General features: G+C 45.5%; 1 protein-coding gene across 2 annotated transcripts in view; it reads right to left on the bottom strand.

The window, feature by feature from the left end:
• Positions 1 to 20,331, bottom strand: part of SYN3 (synapsin III) — a 467,188-nt gene that overhangs the window by 211,882 nt on the left and 234,975 nt on the right. The window lies entirely within an intron of this gene.

The raw sequence follows: 20,331 nt of genomic DNA, 5'->3' as shown, positions 1-20,331 counted from the left end.
CCACCCTGTTGTTCAGGTGAAGGAGAGAAGCAAACATTTACTGAGCACATCCTACATACCAGAAGTTGTATTTTCCCCTAAGTTATGCCATTAGATCTTAAGTTGGGATGAGGTGGGGAGCAATGTCCCACACACGAGGGACCGGGGCTCAGAGATGGTGAGTGACTTGCCCCGGGTCTTAGAGTGAGTGTGGGGTGGTGCCTCCTTGAGCTGGCTTTCCTTCTATCACAGTGGGGCAGCTTGACAGAGGCTCATGTAGAGCTCCGTGGATATGTCCACCCAGCCTGCCCACTTCCCACTACCCAGCTCCTGGGATTTACCAGGCACAGAGTGGGGTTCCTCTGCTCCCCACCACTGGTTCAGAGGCACAGAGTTAAGATGGACTGGGAGAGAAGATGGGGAACATGTCAGAAGGCCTTGAATGCCAGGGATATTGGGGATGGACTGGGACTAAGGCAATGAAAGATCTCAAGCAGGGCAAAAGATTCTCAGTGAGATGCTCTAATTAGACTCTATCCACCAGTGATGAACCAGGAGACTTCAAAACTGGTCAGGTGGCTGCGAGGGTTCTCCTTGAGTGATTCTCTCAATCTCTCACCTCCCTACTCTTTCATTCCAGCAGGAACTCTGGGAGCTCCCAGGGGACAGGGAGGCCCAGCCAGTTCTCCCATCAAGAGTATGGCGGCTCTGCCAGCCTCTAGATGGTGGGGTCCACTGACTCTCTGTCTTCAATTCCTACTTTGACTTTGCAGACAAGGTGCTATGTGTCCCAGGGTCAGCTGCTGCTCTCCTGGCCCTGGTCTCCATGGCAGCAAGATGATGCGCTTAGACTAATGGATTATCAAGAGCTCTCCTTTTATCTTTATGGGGGTGAGGCGTCCAGAGAAGTAACAAAACATGAGCTAGAGTCTAGGGGTGGATGGTGGAAGCCACATGCACCAGAAGAGGTGGTGACCCCCAAAGGAAAGGCAGCACATTCACAGAATATCAGGCCCTAGGGGCAGTTCACTCCTGGTTCTTCTCCTACGTTGGTGGGGGACAGAGGACAAGAGCAAGGTCAGGCCATCCAGAGGCCTTGGGATGTAGCCAGTTTGCCCTTGAGGGTTGGCATCATTTTTGAGCACTGCTGAGAGGGGCTGGACAAGTTCTTCTCTGGTGGGGGTGCCTCAGAACCCCTAGGATGAAGTCTAGTCCCAGAGAGGCTAGGTCCTACAGATTCCTTTGATGATGACAGATGCTTTGTTTTTTTGGAGAACCAACAGAATTCCTTTTGAGCAAGATTTCCTTCCTCCATTTATTTATTTACTCTTTGCCTAGTGATTCAGCAAAACAACCTCAAAACCAGTCTCCATTGGGAGGCAGGAAGAACCAAACCTTCAAATATCAGTGATCCTGTGAGGTTTTTGCCTTGTGGAATTTTTCTTAAAATAACTGCATCAGGAGATTGTCCAGGGAGGGGTGGTGGAGGAAGGAGACCTGAAGGCAGAGTCCTGGGGGCTCCTGAAGGACTCAGGTAACTGGAGTGAGGACTCTCAACAGCTGCCCGTCCCTTTTCTCCACAGCAAGGGCTTATCATTGGTTTCTCCCACCTTGCAGATTCTAGAGGGGGCCATCTTCCTGAAGATGGAATGGGTTGGGGTCTGAACTCTACAGTGTAAGATAAGTGACTTGAGTGATAGGCACTACGGTTATAGCAGTGGAATATGAATTGGAACCTTCTTGCCTGTGTCTGTATGTTCTTCACCCATGCTATAATATCCTAATTCTTGATGCAATGCTTTGGTTCCCTTAATTCAGTGGGAAAAACAAAAAAGTCTTTAATGCATCTAAATTGGAATCGGGCCAACAAGATAAAAGGTTGTGGAGGAAATAGTGCCAGACTGGAAATTCAGAAGATGTGGGTTCTATTTCAGCTTTGGTTTATTAAGCCATGGGACCTTGTGTAGGTCACTTCCCGAAGGACACAGAAATGCCCGAAGTCAGGGAAACCTGGTGTTTGTAAGCAGGAAGTCTGGGTAGATCTGAGAACAGAGGTGCTGATGGGCAGAGCAAGGTGGGGTGGAAGTCCTTGCCGAAGAGTCACTCAGACTTGAGTCTCATCTCTCCACTACTGGCTGCATGATCTAGGGCAAGTCAACTCTGTGCCTCTGAGCCTCAGCTTTCCCATCTTTAAAATGGGGGAAAATAGGGGCACATGGGTGGCTTAGTCGGTTAAGCGTCCGGCTTGGGCTCAGGTCATGATCAAGTCCCACATTGGGCTCTGTGCTGACAGCTTGGAGCCTGGAGCTTGCTTCAGATTCTGTGTCTCCTTCTCTCTCGGCTCCTCCCCCACTCATGCTCTGTCTCTCTCGCTCTTTCAAAAATAAATAAACATTAGAAGAAATAAAACAAAATGGGGGGAAATAGCCGTCTCAAAGGCTGTTGTGATAACCGAAGTGAGAGAATGCACAAGGAAGTGCTTCATAAATGGGAAAGCATGGGAAAAATATGAGGTATCATTACTCTAAGTACTTAGGAGGAAGATGGGGTGCCTGGGTGGCTCAGGCGGTTGAGCGTCTGACTTCAGCTCACGTCATGATCTTGCGGTCTGTGAATTCGAGCCCCATGTCGGGCTCTGTGCTGACAGCTCAGAGCCTGGAGCCTGCTTTGGATTCTGTGTCTCCCTCTGTCTCTCTGCTCCTCCCCTGCTCATGCTCTCTCTCTCTCTCTCTCTCTCTCTCTCTCTCTCTGTGTCAAAAATAAACATTAAAAAATTTTTTAATACTTAGGAGGAAGAAATATTAGTCCTCAGAGAGCCCAAATTTAAATAATAGCAGCTACTATAACAAGTATTATTATGGAGGGTTTACTCTCTGCCACCCTGAGTGCAAATGTATAAACTAATTTAAGTATATAAACTCAATCTTTTTTTTTAAGTATATCACATACACAGCAAATTGATAAAGTGCTCTCATCTTAAGAGTACTGCTTAATGAATTTGTACATTTGTATATATCATGTGAACTCACTGAATCCTCACTAAGAGCCTTACACTGCTTATTCCCATTTTACAGATATGGAAACTGGGGCACACTGAGATGCAAACACTGCATGCTGATAGCCACATGGTACTGCCTCAGGGATCTAGTCCATCAAGAGAGTGGCTGGAGAGTGGCTGGGAGACTGAGAGGTTCCCAAGAGGCCAGTGGAAGATTCTGGCTCAGGGGGAATTTAGTATTCACCTGCCCAGGTGAGGAGAGCCCAGGGTCTGAAACAGAGGGCAAGGAAATGAATGCAGCTGAAAGTGGGAGGCAGAACAAGTCTTAGGAAAGCAAGTTCAAGCAGTAGGAGCAGTTCAAGCAGTAGAAGCAATGATTTGAAGCAAGGGGATAGTGGCTGCTGATGGCCAGGGAGGGTTTTGGATGACTGATAGCTCTAAAATTTGATGTAGAAAATCCAGTTCTTGGGGCACCTGGGAGGCTCAGTCGGTTGAGTGTCCGACTTCAGCTCAGGTCGTGATTTCATGGTTTGTGAATTTGAGCCCCACGTTGGGCTCTGTGCTGACAGCTCGGAGCCTGGAGTCTGTTTCAGATTCTGTGTCTCCCTCTCTCTCTGCCCCTCCCCTGCTCACTCTGTCTCTCTCTCTCTTAAAAATAAATAAATATTAAAAAATTAAAAAAAAAAAAAAGAAAATCCAGTTCTTGATCAACTGTTCTGGTGAAGTGGCAGAGACATAGATCAAGTTCAGAAATGGAATTTGTCCCTTTCTAAGTGGGCATGGTCCCCCCAGCTGGGACCCTGAGCAGGTGGCACTCATTTTCCTGGGGACAGCACTGCTTCCCAGAGCTTCCATTACACCCTCAGTAAAGAGGCAGGCCAAGGCTGGGGTGAGAAAGAAAGTCTGGGAGGCACCCAATTGCCCCACCGCTGATGGTGATGGAGGAATTGGCGACCTGCCCCCAAGTGATAGGAAGTGAACAGAACCACAGCAGAAGGCAGCTTGGTGCCCGAAAGAGCTCTGAGCTGGAGGGCAGGAGGCCCTGGTTCAAGTCCTGCTCCCACCTCTGGCTTCACAGAACATGGTACTCATGCCCAATCCTGGGGAAGTGGCATCTCCTCTCTGGGCTGTGGATCCCCCCACTGTGGAATTAGAGCCATGAAGAAGATAACATCTGTGGCTTACACTTTAAAATTCCATGAATGTCTATGTCATGAGTGGAGAACCTGGTGAGACTCTGAACATGGTGACTCCAGGAGGCCCAGGTTCACCTGCTGCATGAATACTGAATGGGCACTGGTGGTGGACGGAGCAATGGCAGGCATCCATCTGTCTGGCCTCATTCGCATTCCTGCTCCTTGGTCCTCTCTCTTAAAGGCTCTCTCTTAGAGGCTCTATAGAAGTCCTGAGCTCATGACTTCGATGAACATCATCTCCTTATTTGGGAGGCAGGAAGCTGCTCCCCACCCCCACCCTCTTCTGTCCACTCCCAGGACTCCCACTCCACACCCCCCTATTCAGTTTCCTGCTTCCTGAGGGTCTTTCAGCTGGTGGGGGACCAGGACTACAATTGCTCTTCACTGATTCCAGAGCCAGCAAGAGAGCGTGGCTTGTGTGAGCCAGAGGTCCGGAATGAATATGCCGAGCAAAGGGGAAAGGCGGGGGCCAGGGTCACTTAGAACAAGCCAGTCCCAAGAACCTAAAATTAGCTCTGGGAACTGGAATGTTAGGGCTCCAAGGAACTGCAGCTGTGAAAAGAAAGCACGAGACAAGGAAGGAAAATGCACCCTGCCCACACCCACTGCACACTGCTCGCCCACGCCATCTGCCTTGGGGTCTCTAGAGCTTTTAACCCACCCCCAAAATATCTCCAGCCTGGCTCACCAGGCCAATCAGTGGGAATCCCTCCCACTCTCCTCCCATGCTGTCATTCTCCTCTCTGGAGACCGCAGAACAACGTGGCCTAGGATCCCTGATAGGACAAGGTTTAATTGGAAACAGGAAAGAGGAGGACAAGTTCGGGTCTGGGGTGGTGACCATAATGAGAAAATGACAGGCCCACTGAAGTGGGGGGGGGTGACAGTGCAGGAAGGTCACATGGCAAGGAGGGCCCGCGGGAAGGCCCCCTGGGAGAGTTGGGCACGTGTGTGACAGCAGGCACACTGACCAGGGGCAGCAGACTGGAGAAGAGCTTGAGGAAGGGGGGGGGGGAAACTGGGGGCTGTGCTGTGTGCACCCCTTTGCATACATACAATTGGGTGGTTTTCTTTGTTGTTTGTTTTTTGTTTTGGAAAAGACCATACACTAGTGAGTGTGTGATCCTGTATTTTTAAGTGACTAGAGCTCATGTACCAATCGCAGGCCATGGGGAAGAATGTCCAGGAGAGGCAACCGGTAGAGTGATCCTTTACAAGCTAGGCTTGAGACTTGGGACCTGGAGTTCCAGGGGATCCAAGCACTAGGCTTCTTCCTCCAGCTCCTTGTCCAAATGGGTGAGCTTGGTTTCCAAGGATTTTTGCTCAAACCCAGGGAATCTTGCATCTTTGTGGTATGGAGACTGGGGGAGGTATTCAGAGCCATGGGGAGAAGGGCTAGGGGTGTGGGTGAGCAATGGAGCCTTTCTGAAAGCCTCTATGGGAAGGGACAGGGTGGAAGTGAGATCTATTGAGCACCTTTTGCCCTTTTCATGCCAAAGGCAGCTTTTCTTGCTCTCCTCCTCACAATCACCTAGAATGGAAACTCTGAGGAGAAATACAGAATGTCTACTTTACTAAAGTATCCCCAGCCTTGGGAATAATGCCTGGCACATGGTTCCAAAGCAAACTGTTGAGTGGATGTGATCTTCCAAAAGCTCTGCAAGGCCTGTATTATCCTCTTTATATATATATATCTCAAGCTCCCACAGCGAGTAAGAGCCAAGGTTTGAATCCCTGCGGCTCGTAAGGTCATGCCCAGCGCATCACGTAGCCAGCCTCATCCTTATGCTATACTGTTTATAAAGTTAAGCGATTTTGTCCTGGGTTCGCATCTCAGCCTCCATGGGGCTCCCACACTTTTGCCATACCACTGAGAACCAAATGTCTTGATGCTTTTCCTCAGGTACCCAACCTAGTCCATGACTTCCAGATATGCTTTAATTAATCCTTCTACAAACAAACAAACAAACAAACAAACAAACAAACAAACAAACAAACACTGATCAGTCCTTTGTACTCTTCATTCAGAGGTCACTCTAGCTATGTGGCTATGGGTAATAATCCCAGCTGGATGATGCATTAACTGGTCTACACTCCTAGACTGCAGAATTAAATACATGTATACTAAAATACAGTAAAACCTTGGTTCATGAGCATAATTCATTCTGGAAGCATGCTTGCAATTCAAAGCACTTGTGTATCAAAGCGAATTTCAAGAACCATTGGCTCAGTTGTGATCATGTAACATTCAGCATCACATACTATTCATAAAGTAAGACATCGCTTATTTATCAAGTTAAAATTTGTTAGAAATGTTTGCTTGTCTTGCAGAACACTCACAGAACAAGTTACTTGCAATCTAAGGTTTTATGTACATGCTTTGTGCATGCAGTTCTGATAGATCTTTGGGTATTTGTAGAAAATGGTTTCTGTCTCCTCTCTCCCCTTTCTTCCTTTTTTCCTTCTTCTGGCCATTCCAGTATCTCTCCCTCCTTCTCAAATGCAAGCTAGTGGAAGGCATGTGCCATCCATAATAGAAGGGATCTTATTTTCAAATCATCAGCAATGACTTAGTCCCTACTATATTTCAGGACTGTCCCACATTTGTGCACTTTCCACCTCTGCCTGCTCACGACTCCTTTTCCTCTGCCTACAAACATACTTGAGCTTTGCTTTTATAAACAAAGTATTCTTTTTATCCCTTAAGTAATCTTCCCTTCTTGTTTTATCTCCATATTTCTTCAATGAGTATTCTCTCACTATTGCTTTTACAACCCCCTGCAACCCAGCTTCTGATCCAACTGCTTTTCTAGGTTTGTGCTGTCAAAGAATTGCTGGTGACTTTTTAAAACACACACACACACGCACGCACGCACGCATGCATGCACGCATACACATTTATTTGCATGTTTGTTCTTTCCTCATTTTGAGATCTTTGTTCTGGTTAAATTTTCATTTCACCAGAGTACCTCCCTAAGTTATTCCCTTTGAAAGAGTATACGGATGGTATGCCTTGAGTCCTTGCATGTTAGAGCCCCTCTAATAGGAATGACATTGTGACCGGGCAAGGGAATCCTGTATAATGCACATTTCTTTCAGTCTGAGAAAACTGTTCCACTGTTTTTGAGATGCCAGCGCTGCAGACGAGTGGTCTATTGTCAGTCTCCTTCCCTTTCCTTCGTAAGTAGCCTGTAATCTCTCTTTCTCTGAATACTTTTCAGGTTTTTCTCTTTACTCTGCAGCTCAGACTTATCATCAGATTTTGTCTTTATTTATTTTGTCAATCTTTCGAGGACTCAGAGAACCCCTTTGATCAGATGACTCAGGGCTTTCTTTAGTTCAGGAACATTTTCTTCTATTTTATCTTTAAAGTATCCCTTCTCTTCCAGGAACTACTTTTTTCTCTTTCCAAAGCTCCTATTATTTGTACATAATTCTCTTGGGTCTTTTCTTTCATGCCCCTTATATTTTGCTCACAAGTTCCTTTTCTTTGCATTTCTACTAAGTGCTCTGAGGTAATCCAGTACTGGCCTCCTTTTGGGCATACCCAGAAGTATTTCTCCTTCTCCCTCACCTCCCTGAATGATTTTTCCTCCTTTTCACTGAACTGTCTCATTTATAGGCTTTAGGAAGAATATGCTTCATTTAATTTTTCAGCACCTTTCTCTGCCTTTTTTGATGAATACTTTCTTCTTTCCACTCCCTAAAATGGGAGTGTTTCCCAAGTTTATACTTTTCTCTTTATACTTCTTTTCTTGGACTTTATACCTACTTTCTCAGTTTCAATGACTCTCTCTTTGCTGATGACTCTACCTTTATCCCATACCTTCTCCTAAGCTCCAGATCACACATATAATCTGTTTCGTGGCCATTTAAACCCATAGGCACTCAAACGTGTTCAAAACTGATCTTGCCTTCCTACTACACATGTCATTCTGTTTCATCTGATTTTGGTCTCAGCTGCAAAGGTGATTTGAATATACCACGTCTGAACATGTCTGGAGAGGAATAAGACCATTAGTTTGAGGACTCAGGACTGCTGTCATCCTAGTATACTCCCTAGAACATTCACTGTCCCATTCTTTTAGGCAACTGTTTAACATTGTACCCTTTCTTCTCACACCTTTAACATCTTCTCATTCTAGATTCTCAGTAATGAAGACCTTGCTTTGCACGAGAAGCAACCAGAGGAGATCTGCTGAAGTTCTCACCACCACATCTACTCACCTTACACTGTCCTTACACCTGTCACCATACACTGTGCCTTCCCTTAGGTTCCTCTGGATGAACTCTGTGCTCCTACCAACAGGAACTCTTCATTGTGCCCCAGATATCACTTCCTTTCACCAATCTTAGGACACTGCTCCACCAGTTTCTCCTTTCTCTCCTGTTATCTACCTTTCTTTTATGGTTGAAACATTCCGGTTGTCATTCAAACATGCTACTGTAGTATCTCCCTTAAACAGAAAACCCTCTTCTTGACCCTATATTCTCCTCCAATTACCAGCCTATTTTTCTATTCGCCTCTATAGCAAAATCTCTACTTCCGCTTCCCCTCTTCTATTTTCTCCTGAACTCTCTCTCATCCCTCCACAGATCAAGGTCTTCAATGACCTCCACATTGCTAAATGTGATGACCAAATTGCAACTCTCATTTTACTTTACAAACAGTTGCATCTGACACAGTCGATCACTCCAGCTCCCTGGAACACTTTCCTCACTTGGCTTCTGGTACATCACTCCTGATTCTCACCCACTGCTTGATCTCCTTTGTTGATTCCTCCTTATCTTCCTGATCTCTAAGTTTGGAAGTCCTCTTGTCTATGCTCTTTTCACTCCACACTCCTTCCCATAGTGATCTCATTCAGTCTTGTGACTTTAACTATCACCTACATACTGAAGACTCCCCCAAATTTGTATCCCCACACAATCCTCTTTCTCTACCCCAGGTTCAACGTCTTCAACATCTCCACTCAGATGCCCAAAAGGCATTGCTAGTGAAATATGGTAGCAGCCAACCTCTCTAACTGCTTGACATGTAGACTTTCCCATCTCAGTGAATGGCAACTCCTTTTATTTGATCAGCCCCAAAGCCTTGGTGTCACCCTTAGCTTTTCTCTTTCTCTTATACCCCACATCAAATTCATTGGCAAACTCCATAAGCCACACCTTCAAAGTAAGATCAGAATTGACCACAGTCTACCATATCTGTTGCAAACCCCTGCTGGACCAAGTCACCACCACTTCTCCTGCATCACTGCAATCACCTCTGTCCACTCTCTCTGTTTCTGCCCTTATCCCACTATTTCTTCTCCTCAGGGCAGACAGAGTGTTGCTTTCAAACATAAGTTGGATGTCATTCTTCTGCTGAAAGCCCTGCAATGACTTCCCATCTCACTCTGAACAAAAGTGAAATTCTTTATCATGAGCTACAGGGTCCCATACAACCTGCCACTCCTCACGCCCATCCTATCTCTGATCTCACCTCCCGACTCTCCCTCTCACTCCCTTTGCTCACTTGCTGCTCCTTGAACACACTAAGAACACCCTCATCTCGGGGCCTTTCCACCTGATAGTCCCTTAGTCTACAAATTCTTCTAGATATTCACACAGCTCTCTCCTGCTTTTATTCATGTGCCCACCTCATCAGAGAGACCTTCCCTCACCTTCCTATATAATACAGCAACTTCCTTATTCCTGACATTTCATATTCCCCAATTATTATGTGTGTGGCCTGAATCAAGGTTCTTAAGTAAGTGTTCTGCATCTCAGTTTTCTCCCCTGGCTATAATAAGGGCATTCATAAGGATGCTGTGAGGATTAGAGCTAATCCATGTAAAGCATTAGAACAGTGCCTGGCACATAATGAGGGCTCAATTCAATGATGGCTATTATTATTATTGTTATTATTATTATTATTATTACTGTTATTATTATTATTTTATACAACTAGTCTGGCCTCCTGAAGTTGTTCCCCACATGGATGTTAAAATTCTGAAAACTGAGTACCAGAGAGAAAAAGTACGCCCACAGAATTAGTGATGGACAAGACACCAGAAGCAGCCTTCTAACTCCCAAGCCAGGCCACCCTCCTGGGACACCCTCCATTCTGCCTGTTATACCATGGACCCTGCCCAGGCCAGCAGAAACCATACTAAGTGGGGAATGGGCTCCAGGACCAATGCCTGCCACCTACTGATGTTAGGCCAGTTACTCGACCTTTCTGAGCTTCAGTTTCCCTTCTGTAAAATGAAGATATCATCTGTCTGCCCTCCTTGCAGGGGAGGATCACATGACATACTGATCTCCAGAACTGATGCCCCTACTCAGGGTACATGATTAGCCATTTCAAATACCCCATGGAAAGATGAACAATGTCCTCTGTTTATTTTCAAACTTGTGGAGTGTGCAAAAAGGATGCCCAGTCTACATGAAGCAGAACCCGTGGGCTTGTGAGGTATTCATTTATTCCCACAGCAAACATTCACTGATCACCATGCTTGTGCTAGTTTTACCAGCCAAGGAGGTCACTGGAAACTAACATCTGTTTCCATGACCAGACAACGAAAGGGGAAGTAGAGTACATTTCTTAGCAAGCTGCTGCTTGAGAAAGTTCACCTTGGGAAGGGTAGTTGTTTGCTGGGAAGAATGGACTAGGATGTCTAGAGAGAACTTTCAGCCCAGAGAGGATGGGCAAAATCCTCCTAGGACATCTGGAAAGGCCATCAGGCCTGCAAAATAAGGTAAAGAAAGGGTCCTATACTAGAAAACAGAACTTGTTTGCTAAAGACCTTTCTCATTCTTTCTGTGCCCGAAGACAGTGTAGGGCCATAGAAGAGATAAAAGTAGGACCCGAAGATCAAAAAATGTTGCAGATGTTGGTGTTGTTTTGTTATTATTTTTTTGCAAAGGGTGGGGGCAGGGGTGAGGAAGACACAGGCAGTCCTTGGAAGTGTTTACAAAATGGCGAACCCTGATGTAGGATGAGATGTGGGGCCTTAGAAGGCAGATCAGGGGGTGGGAGCTGACGAGTCTGGGAGTGGCTTCCCTATCCTTCTAGAACAGGGTCAGCAAACTTTGTAAAGGGCCATGTGATAGGCTGAAAAATGGTCTCCCAAAGATAACCACATCATAATCCCCAAAACTTTTAGTTTCTTATTTGAAAAAAAGGGTTTTTGCAGATGTGATTAAGTTATAAGGGTCTTGGGACAGGGAGATTATCCTGGACTCGCTGGGTGAGCCCTAAATGTCATCACATGGATCCTTATTAGTGGAAGGCAGAGGGAGGATTAACACTCACACACGAGCACGTGTGTGCCTGTGTGCAACCTCCCCCGGGGGCCACGTGAAGACAGAAACAGAGGTTGGGCAGATGCGGCCACAAGCCAAGGAATGTTGGCGACAACCAGAAACTGGAAGAGGTGAGGAAAGGATTCTCCCCTAGAGTCTCCAGAGGGAGTTCAACCCTGCAGACACCTTGGTTCCCATCCAATGACACTGATTTTGGATTTCTGGCCTTCACAAATGTGAGAGAACAAACTTTTGTTGTTTGAAGCCACCAGTTTGTGGCATTTTGTTATGGGAGTTCTAGGAAATGAACATACCCATTATCTTAATAAATCTTAATAAATAATAAATAAATCTTAATAAATCCTCAAAGTAACCAGGAGGTAATAAAATCTGATCACTTATTATGTGCCAGAGAATTTTTACTCAGTATTCACAACAGCCTTGGGAGGCAGATACTGTTATCTTCCCATTTTATAGATGAGAAACCTGTAGCCCAGAGAAGAGATCTAACTCTTCTAAGGTCACACAGCCGGCACCTGGTTGAGCTGGCCTTTGAACACAGAGGTCTGGCCCCAAGTTCCACGTCCTGGGCCACCTTGTGGTGAGCTCCCTGCCCCCAATGGTGCTCTTTCTACTGAACCACATGGCCTTGAGCATTTGATTCCCACTTTCCTAAGTCGCAGTAAACTAAGTGGCCTCCTCTGGGGTCCTGTGGGGATCAGATGGGACAGCGGACAGGAAAAGTGTTTGGTAAACTACAAAATGCAGTCATGGGGGAAGCATAAGAATTCAAAGGAGAAGCAAATCTGCTTACCAGCTGGGCTTGGCGAGGCTGCCCTGGACACTGCTCTGAGGTAGGTGGGGCCCCCAGAAGTGGAAGCCACCCCCTGCCCCCTGGAACATACACAGGGAAGTTTCTAGACCCATGGGCAGAAGTGCCCATGAGTGACCTCACAGATGTCACCCCCAAAGCCCCCATGATGCCGACCCCGCAGGTGATCACTGGACTTCAAGGTATCAGTTTTTCAAGCCTGAGCCCTGCCTTAAGCTTATCAGTATCTCCTCTGACTTGCCTTCTCTGAATTTTTCAAATTGAGACCAACCCCTCCCAGAATCGTACAGTTTCATTCATTGTAATGACTCCTTTAGTCCACAGAGAAGTAGACATTCAGTGACCTATCCAAGGCCACACAGCAAGTGTGTTCTGTCCAAAGTGCCTGTGGATTTTGATGTTCTTGGCTCCTCCTTCATTCCAGGAAGCTGGGAATTCTGTCTGGTGGGGAGAATCCAAGAAGGGGGTAAGCTGGCATTTGGGCACGTTAGCTTTCATTTCATGGCCTGGAGCCAGCCCAACACTCTTCTACCGATCATTATCACACACAAATACTATTTGCCCCGGGAAGACCCCAACCTCAGTGAATTTGTCACTCGGCCCAAGATGCCGAGCTTGTCCTACCATTCAGTCAGCCATGCATCCCACATTCACTGAATTTGTTGAGCTCCAATGTGTCAGGGACTGTGCTAGTGCTTGAGATGTAAAGCGCAAAAGACAGTCTCTTCCCCCAAAGAAATTCATAAATTAACAGGAAGAGAGGCAAATAAATAAATAAATAACTGCAGCAATCCTGAAACTCATACATTAGCTTTTCACATTTATTTCTGCCATTTCCTTATAACAGTTTACTATTAATATTTACTTAGCATTTTCTTTGAACCCACTCATTTTTTTTTTTTCTCATTATGTGCCAGCTCTGGGTTTATTTAAGCAATACCATGGATTTGTGGATTTAATTTGCTAGTTAAATTTTTTATGCCACATAATGTGCTGAAAAGTTAACTGTAAGATAACAAGTTCGTGGGGACACTGCCTAAAACGTGGGAAACAGTAAATTATTGCAAAGGAGGGTGATACGTGCTACATTAGAGGTCTGCAGGCTGCCAGATCAAGAGGAAAATGCTTTTCTCCTATCAGGTCACGGTGAGTCAAGACACATTAGGGTTAACGGTTTGATAAGCAGCATCTCAAGGCAGGAAGTTTTATGGCAGGAAGCAGATAATTCTATGCTTTCACCCCTGGATCTCAGAAGCATTAACTTCTCAATGTTCCCGCCATCTGAGGGAGAGAGAGGCCATTCTTGTCTCCAATTTTCTAGACCAGTTTTCTAGAGACTACAAGTGGAGGGGATCTGTGATGTAAGACCACATTTTTCAACCTTCTGCTTCCATCAGACCCAATGACAAATGACATTCCCGTGGGAGACATTCTCATGGGTTTACGCCGGGTGGAATGTAATCCCCAGGGCTTGCATTTAACTGCAGCCCCACCCGAGAGAAAAACAGGTCAAAAAAAAAAAAATGCAAAAGAGGATGACACCATTATACAGATAATCTTGAGTATGCTTTAATTATTTCTTAAAAAGGAAATAAGCAGCAAACTGTGGGACTTTCATTATTAACAAAAACTTATTTGTAACATTCCCTTGCAAACAAATGGAACACACCAGTCTATTGGGATACTAATAGTATTAATCTACTCTGCAAATATTTACTGAGCACTTATTATGTGCCAAGCCTGTGTTAGACAGTGGGGTTATGGTGAGGGCCTAAGACAGATAGATACAGTCTCTGCCTCCATGTGGCTAATGAAGGAGGCTGATGTTAAATAATCATCCAAATAAATGCACAGTGTGATGCATACTACAAAGAACTGATATATGGTGCTGGCTTGTAACAGTGGATTGTGATTTGGTGCTGGAGGTAAGAGAAGGCTGCCCTAAGAGGAGGACAATGGTAGGGATGTGAGGCAAGGAACTACTAGTTACTCTTCATTAAGTTTCTTCCATGAGCTGAGTGCTGTCTTAGCCAATCTTCACAGTGACTCTTTGAAGTGGGTATTATTATTCCCACTTGGCAAGAGAGGAAACCCTGGCACAGAGACGCATAATGACTTACCCAAGGGCACAGAGCTGGCTACTGACAGAGCTGGGAATCAAACCCAGGTCTGTGTGACCTTCACGTTGTGCTTCCCCCCTCAAGGCACACTGCCTCTCCAGGAAATGCATTAAATAGGAAAAAAGGCTATTAGCTGTATTACCAGCCATTATTTTGCAGCTTAGAGCTGTGGTGTCATCTCTGTCCACCCCTTCAATCCTCAGCACTGGCAATGATCAGGTTGGGCAAGTACTGGTGGCTCCATTTTGCAATGGGAGAACCAGGGCAGAGGAATGAAACGTGGCAGAGGGAGTCGGAACACAGAGCTCCCTCTTCAGGTAAGGCTGCGCATGCCTCAGTGTTCAGCTTCTAACATTGCCGAGTCCAACATGGGAAGGAAATGGCGTGCCATGACTGAACTCCTAAAGCTTTCTGCCCTGAATTCTGTTTTCCTCTGCCTACCTGCCTGGGTGCAAATTAAGCAGCTGCCCGCTCACTAGTGTGGAACACTGCAACTGGTTTGTGCTTTGCTGAACTGGGCTGAAATTGCTTGGGCTGCAGCTGGTCCTGGGGGGATGAGGAAGCAAATGAGATGGGATCTCAAGAGTGTGTCCTGAAGGGTAAAAACTACAGATGACCAGAGTATTGCTGTGCAAGACGGGCCGGTGCCTGAGTGGACAAGGCCACTAGTGGGCCTCTGAGCAGTGCGCCATCGGCTGCTCTGGTTTCTGTTTCACATCTCTGCAAGCCTTGGCATTTTGCACCTGAATGTTAGCTACGAATTGCTGGCTGAGTCTCGCCAGAAGTTGCCGGAAATTTCTGTTCATATCTCCACCCTTGGAAACCTCGCCACAAGAGTTTTGTAATCCACCAAGTACCCTGCAAGTGGGAGGAATGACACCTTGACCTCAAATATTTACTGTTTTCATTACCGGCTAGGAGTCCGGGCACTACAATTACACTGCCTGGTCAGAATCCTGGCTCTCCAACTTACCAGCTGCATGACCTTGGACAAGCTACTGAGCTTTCCATGCCTCAGTCTCTTTATCCTTCAAATGGAAGTAATAATATTAACCATAGGAGCGTTATTATGAGAATACAATGATACAATGTGGGTAAAAGCACTTAGCAGTATCTGGCCTAATAAACACTTGATAAGACCTGGCTGCTATTGTTGGTTATTGCTTCTATTTCTTTTCTTTCTCCCTCCCCGCCCCTCCTTTTTCCTCTCTCTTACTCCCTCCTTCCATAAACTGTTTTTTAATTGTATAAGGCACTGAAACTACTAAGACCTGCAAAACCCAGTTGCTCACCCAGTCTTGCCTGGGTCCCATAGCCAGAAAGTGGACTGCCTCAGAAGACTCAACCAGGGTCTTGCTCTTTCCTCGTGTCTCCCTCCTCCTCCTTCTCACCCCACTGGTACCTAGCATGATGCCTTTCCCATGCACCTGCTCAATCAGTGCTTGAAGGTCCAACCAGGTTGTGGTTAAGAGCGTAAATCTTACAGCAAGACTACAAGGATTGGAATCCTGGCTCTGCCACGGATGGGCTGTGTGGCTTTGGGCAAATTACCTAACCTCTCTGAGTTTCAATTTCCCTACTTATCAAATGGGATTATGATAATGTGTTTGCCCCACAGAGCTGGGCTGAGCTCTGAAGAATCAATAATAAAGTCCTTCTGTTAGTACCTGGCACATAGTAAGGGCTACTTAAGTGTCAGCTATCTTTATTGTTATTGCTGGGTTAAGGTGGACCCAAGGCACAATTGCTATTTAAGGGTTTCCCAGCTCCTTTTCTCATGCATTTTCCTTTCTCCAGGGGCTGCCTTAGGATTCTTGGGCAGAGATTTAAAGTTCTGAATAGATCTGCAGCAGAGAATGCTTCTCTCCCTCCTTTCCCTTTTCATTCTCTTGAAGAATAGCTTTCTTTTTTTTTAAACAGAACAAAAAAGCATCAGCAAAGAACTCCTTACCTCACAGTGAAGTTTTCTCTCTAGGAGTCCTCCCCTTCCTATTTTCTCAAAGGTTGGGTTTTTTTCCCCCCTTTGTAACTATTTCTGAAGGAAATTTCCAGAATAAGAAGGAAAACAAATGGGTTTTCAGGTCTTGTCGTTCTAACACACAAAAACTCTGGCTTTCCTTAGGCTATGGATCTGGGCCCCAAAGGCTGTTTTAGGAGTTAGTCCTATTCTCCAGGATCTCACTGGATCTTCCCAAGGACCTGTGGGACCAGAACTGTCTCCCATTATACAGGAAAGGAAGCTAAGGACCCAGTGAAGTGAGGAGCTTAGTCTCAGTTCCCAGCAGAGGCTGAGCCCCTGATACTTTTGTATGTTAGCTGAGCTTCTCATAGTCACTAAGGCCTACCTCCTCCTTTGCTTCCTCCTGTGACCACGGTTTAGATTGCCTGAATGCCTGGCCTGGGAGTTTACGGTGCCATCTGGGGTCCTGAAACAGGCCAGGATGAGAAATAACAGATCTGTAGCCTCAGCTGAAGATACAGCAGGGAGCGGTGGGGATTGTGGTGTGCTCATTTGCCTAGTTTAACCTGGATAGGTGCTCCTCAGCACCTGCTACTTATGCCCTGGAAATGTGGATCCAGAGCTTCCGGTTTTTCAGGAGAAGCTGAAAATCTGAATTTTTCTGAACATTTGTGGATTACATTAAAAAGAAGAAGAAGAAGAAAACAAAAGTGTTGAACTCATAGCTTTACTTGCTCTTTATCATCATAAGTCCCTAATCTACCACCTAATAGCTATTAGCCTTTGGTCCTAGAGTCTTTTTGGGGAAACTCAACCTCATCTTCTAAGGACTGACAGTCCTTGCTAGACATGAACTCTAGAGGCAGGCTGCTTGGGTTCAACTCCCAGCAATACTATTCAGTAGCTGTGTCACCGTGAGGTGTTGCTTGAACTACCTGTGCCTCAGTTTTTTAATCTTTAAAATGGGGATGATAATAGTATCTACCTTATAGGGTTGTATGAGGGCTGAGAGAACCAATATGTGAAAAATCCTCAGTGTTTGTTAATATTATTTTCCTCTTTCTTAGGTTAAACATTTCAAGTGCCTCAACTGTTCTCCATACTCCATGATTTCTAGGGCTTTCAACATTCTGATCACTCTGTTTGGAGGGTGAGCCAATGTGGCTCCCATGATCCCCTCCTCCTGGTATTCCCATTCTAGCATAATCCCTCCCCACTCCCGAGTGTGGGCAGGGCCTATGAAAAGCTTTCTGCCAACAGAATATGGCAAAGGTGACAGGATGTACGTGATTATGTCCATGTGGTCACATTGTATAAGACTGCAATGCCCATCTTGGGAGGAGATGCTTTACTGCTGGCTTTGAAGAAGCAAGTTGCCATACAGTAAGCTGCCTGTAGAGTCACATGGCAGGGACCTGAGGGTGAATTCCAGCCCACAGCCTGAAAGAAACTGCGAACTGAATTCTTCCTCAGTGGAGTCCCAGATGAAACTGCAGCCCCAGCTAACATCTTGATTGCCGCCTTGCAGAGGACCCGGCAAAGCCAGGCCTGGACTCCTGAATCCATGAGTGTCATTTTAAACAAGCCACTAAATGTGGGATAATGTTGTACAGCAACAGACAACTAAAACAGTCAACTAGTCACAACAGTAGTTCTTCCACATTCACCCTACGTTGGAAACCTCTAATATGTCAGTGGCCTACTTGAAATAGGGTCCTGAAATAGAACAGCATATCACAGGGGGCATCATTTGCATGCTGCATGAGGTGTGGCCATGAAATAACTTCACGGCTTTTCTAACTGCATAAGAGAACAAAGGTACCTGTTCATACAAGAGCAGGCCTTGAGCCTATACTGTGAAGATACTGGGCTGGATGTCATGAGGTAGAGGAGTCACGTCACCCTCCAAGGCAAAACCCGCCTTCTGGCTCCAGGAGTGATTACCTGGGGCAGGTGATACCTGCAGCTCATCTGTTTTCCTCCTAATTCTCCTCCCTCTTTGTGTAACTTTTCTCCTTTAAAGAGGAGTCAGAGGAACTAAAACAAAACAAAACAAAAAAACAGAAAACAAAACAAAAGAACAAAAGGTGGACTCCCCTGTGACAGCTGGAGGGGACATGAGGGACCAGACAGTGCCTCTTTGTGTTATGGAGGCTTATACCAAGACTCTACTGCTCATAAATAAATAAAAGCCAGGGTTGAATCATGCCTTCCAACATTAGTGCAGCACTCTTTTCTCAAATTAAAACCTTTCATTTTCTCACTTGAGAGTAGTAAGAGGTTGACACTGTGGAGTTTTGGAGCTATGTGCTGTCAGAGGGCCCCTCCTTACTTTCTCTTTGCTTTTGGGCAGATGAACTTGATTCTCTAAACCTCAGTTTCCTCATCTATTAAATGAGGCTAAGAACACCTGCTTCACCAGGAGTTCAGGAAGGCTGAGGGGATAATATATGGAAAGTGCATGGCTCCAAACAAGTGGTAGAGAAGGGCATGCTCCTATTATTATGTTCTTATGGGAATATTTAACTCTCATGCATCCCACCATGAACTTGATCATGAGGAAAACATCTATTGAGCAATTGAATTGTGTCTGACATCTTCCCAGAAGGCACTTTCTTAGATGAAAAGTATCTAGTAGAAGTTTTACCTCATCTGAGAAGTCTTCTCTGGTTATCCTGACCAAAGGAGTTCCCTGGATGCTCCCTGCTCCCACTCGGTTTTTCTCTTCATTGCACTTACAACTGAAATGGTTCATCTATTTGTTTCTATGTCTACTCTCTGTCTCTGCCATAGAGACAAGCTCTAAGGACAGGGACTACATCTGTCTTGTTTCCTGCCCTATCTTAGCACCCAGAACAGGGGCACACCCAGCATGGGTGCTTAGTAAATAAGGGGTGAATGAAATGATAGAACCTGTCTTGCTTTTTCCTATGAGAATTGGCCTGAAGGAGAAGAAGTACAAGAAGAATCCAAACCACTTGAAAGAAGAAAAAAAAAAAAGAAAGAAAGAAAGAAAGCATTCTAGCAAAACACAGTCCCATTTACTTACTGTGCACTTTTCATGTTCCAAGTACAGTGCTGAGCCCTCAAAATGGGGTATTTCATTTCATTCTCACATTGGCCTTATGAGTTAGTCGCTCTTAGTGTCCCCAATTTATAGATGAGAAAGCTGAGGTCAAGAGAAGTGAAATCTTCTGCGTAAATGCATACAGTTAGTAACAGGCAGAGTTGGGGTTTGGAATGCAAGCCCTAGGGACTGAGCTGCTCTGCATTTCCAAAGCCGATGGTGGCCTTGCCTTTATGGAATGAAAGCTGAAATATTCAGCGGTAAAAAGGCATCAAGTCTGCAGCTTACTCTTAAGTTATGTGTGTGTGTGTGTGTGTGTGTGTGTGTGTGTGAGAGAGAGAGAGAGAGGGAGAAAGAGGAGGGAGAAATGAAGTAGGGAAAGTGGAAATGCAGTATATGTTAATGAATGAGGAATCTGGGTGAAAGGTATCTGGTAATTCTTTGAAGTATTCTTGCAACTTTTCCGTAAATTGGAATTACATCAAAATAAAATGCCTTTTAAAATGCCAATGGTGGGCTGGGGTGCCTGGGTGGCTCAGTTGGTTAGTCATCCAAATTCGGCTAAGGTCATGATCTCATGGTTCATGAATTCGAGCCCCATGTTGGGTTCTGTTCAGACAGCTCAGAGCCTGGAGCCTGCTTCGGATTCTGTGTCTCCCTCTCTCTCTGCCTTCTTCTGTTTGCATTCTCTCTCTCTCTCTCTCATTCTCTCTCTCTCTTCCAAAAATAAATAAGGATTAAAAAAAATTTAAAAAAAAAATTTTTTTTTTCAACGTTTATTTATTTTGGGGACAGAGAGAGACAGAGCATGAACGGGGGAGGGGCAGAGAGAGAGGGAGACACAGAATCGGAAACAGGCTCCAGGCTCTGAGCCATCAGCCCAGAGCCC

The sequence above is a fragment of the Puma concolor genome, chromosome B4 (genome assembly GCF_028749965.1).
Source record: "Puma concolor isolate L17-30 chromosome B4, mPumCon1.1.hap2, whole genome shotgun sequence".
Classification (NCBI taxonomy): Eukaryota; Metazoa; Chordata; class Mammalia; order Carnivora; family Felidae; genus Puma; species Puma concolor.
The sequence above is the reverse complement of the archived record's forward strand: the minus strand, read 5'-3'. Positions and strand labels throughout refer to the sequence as shown.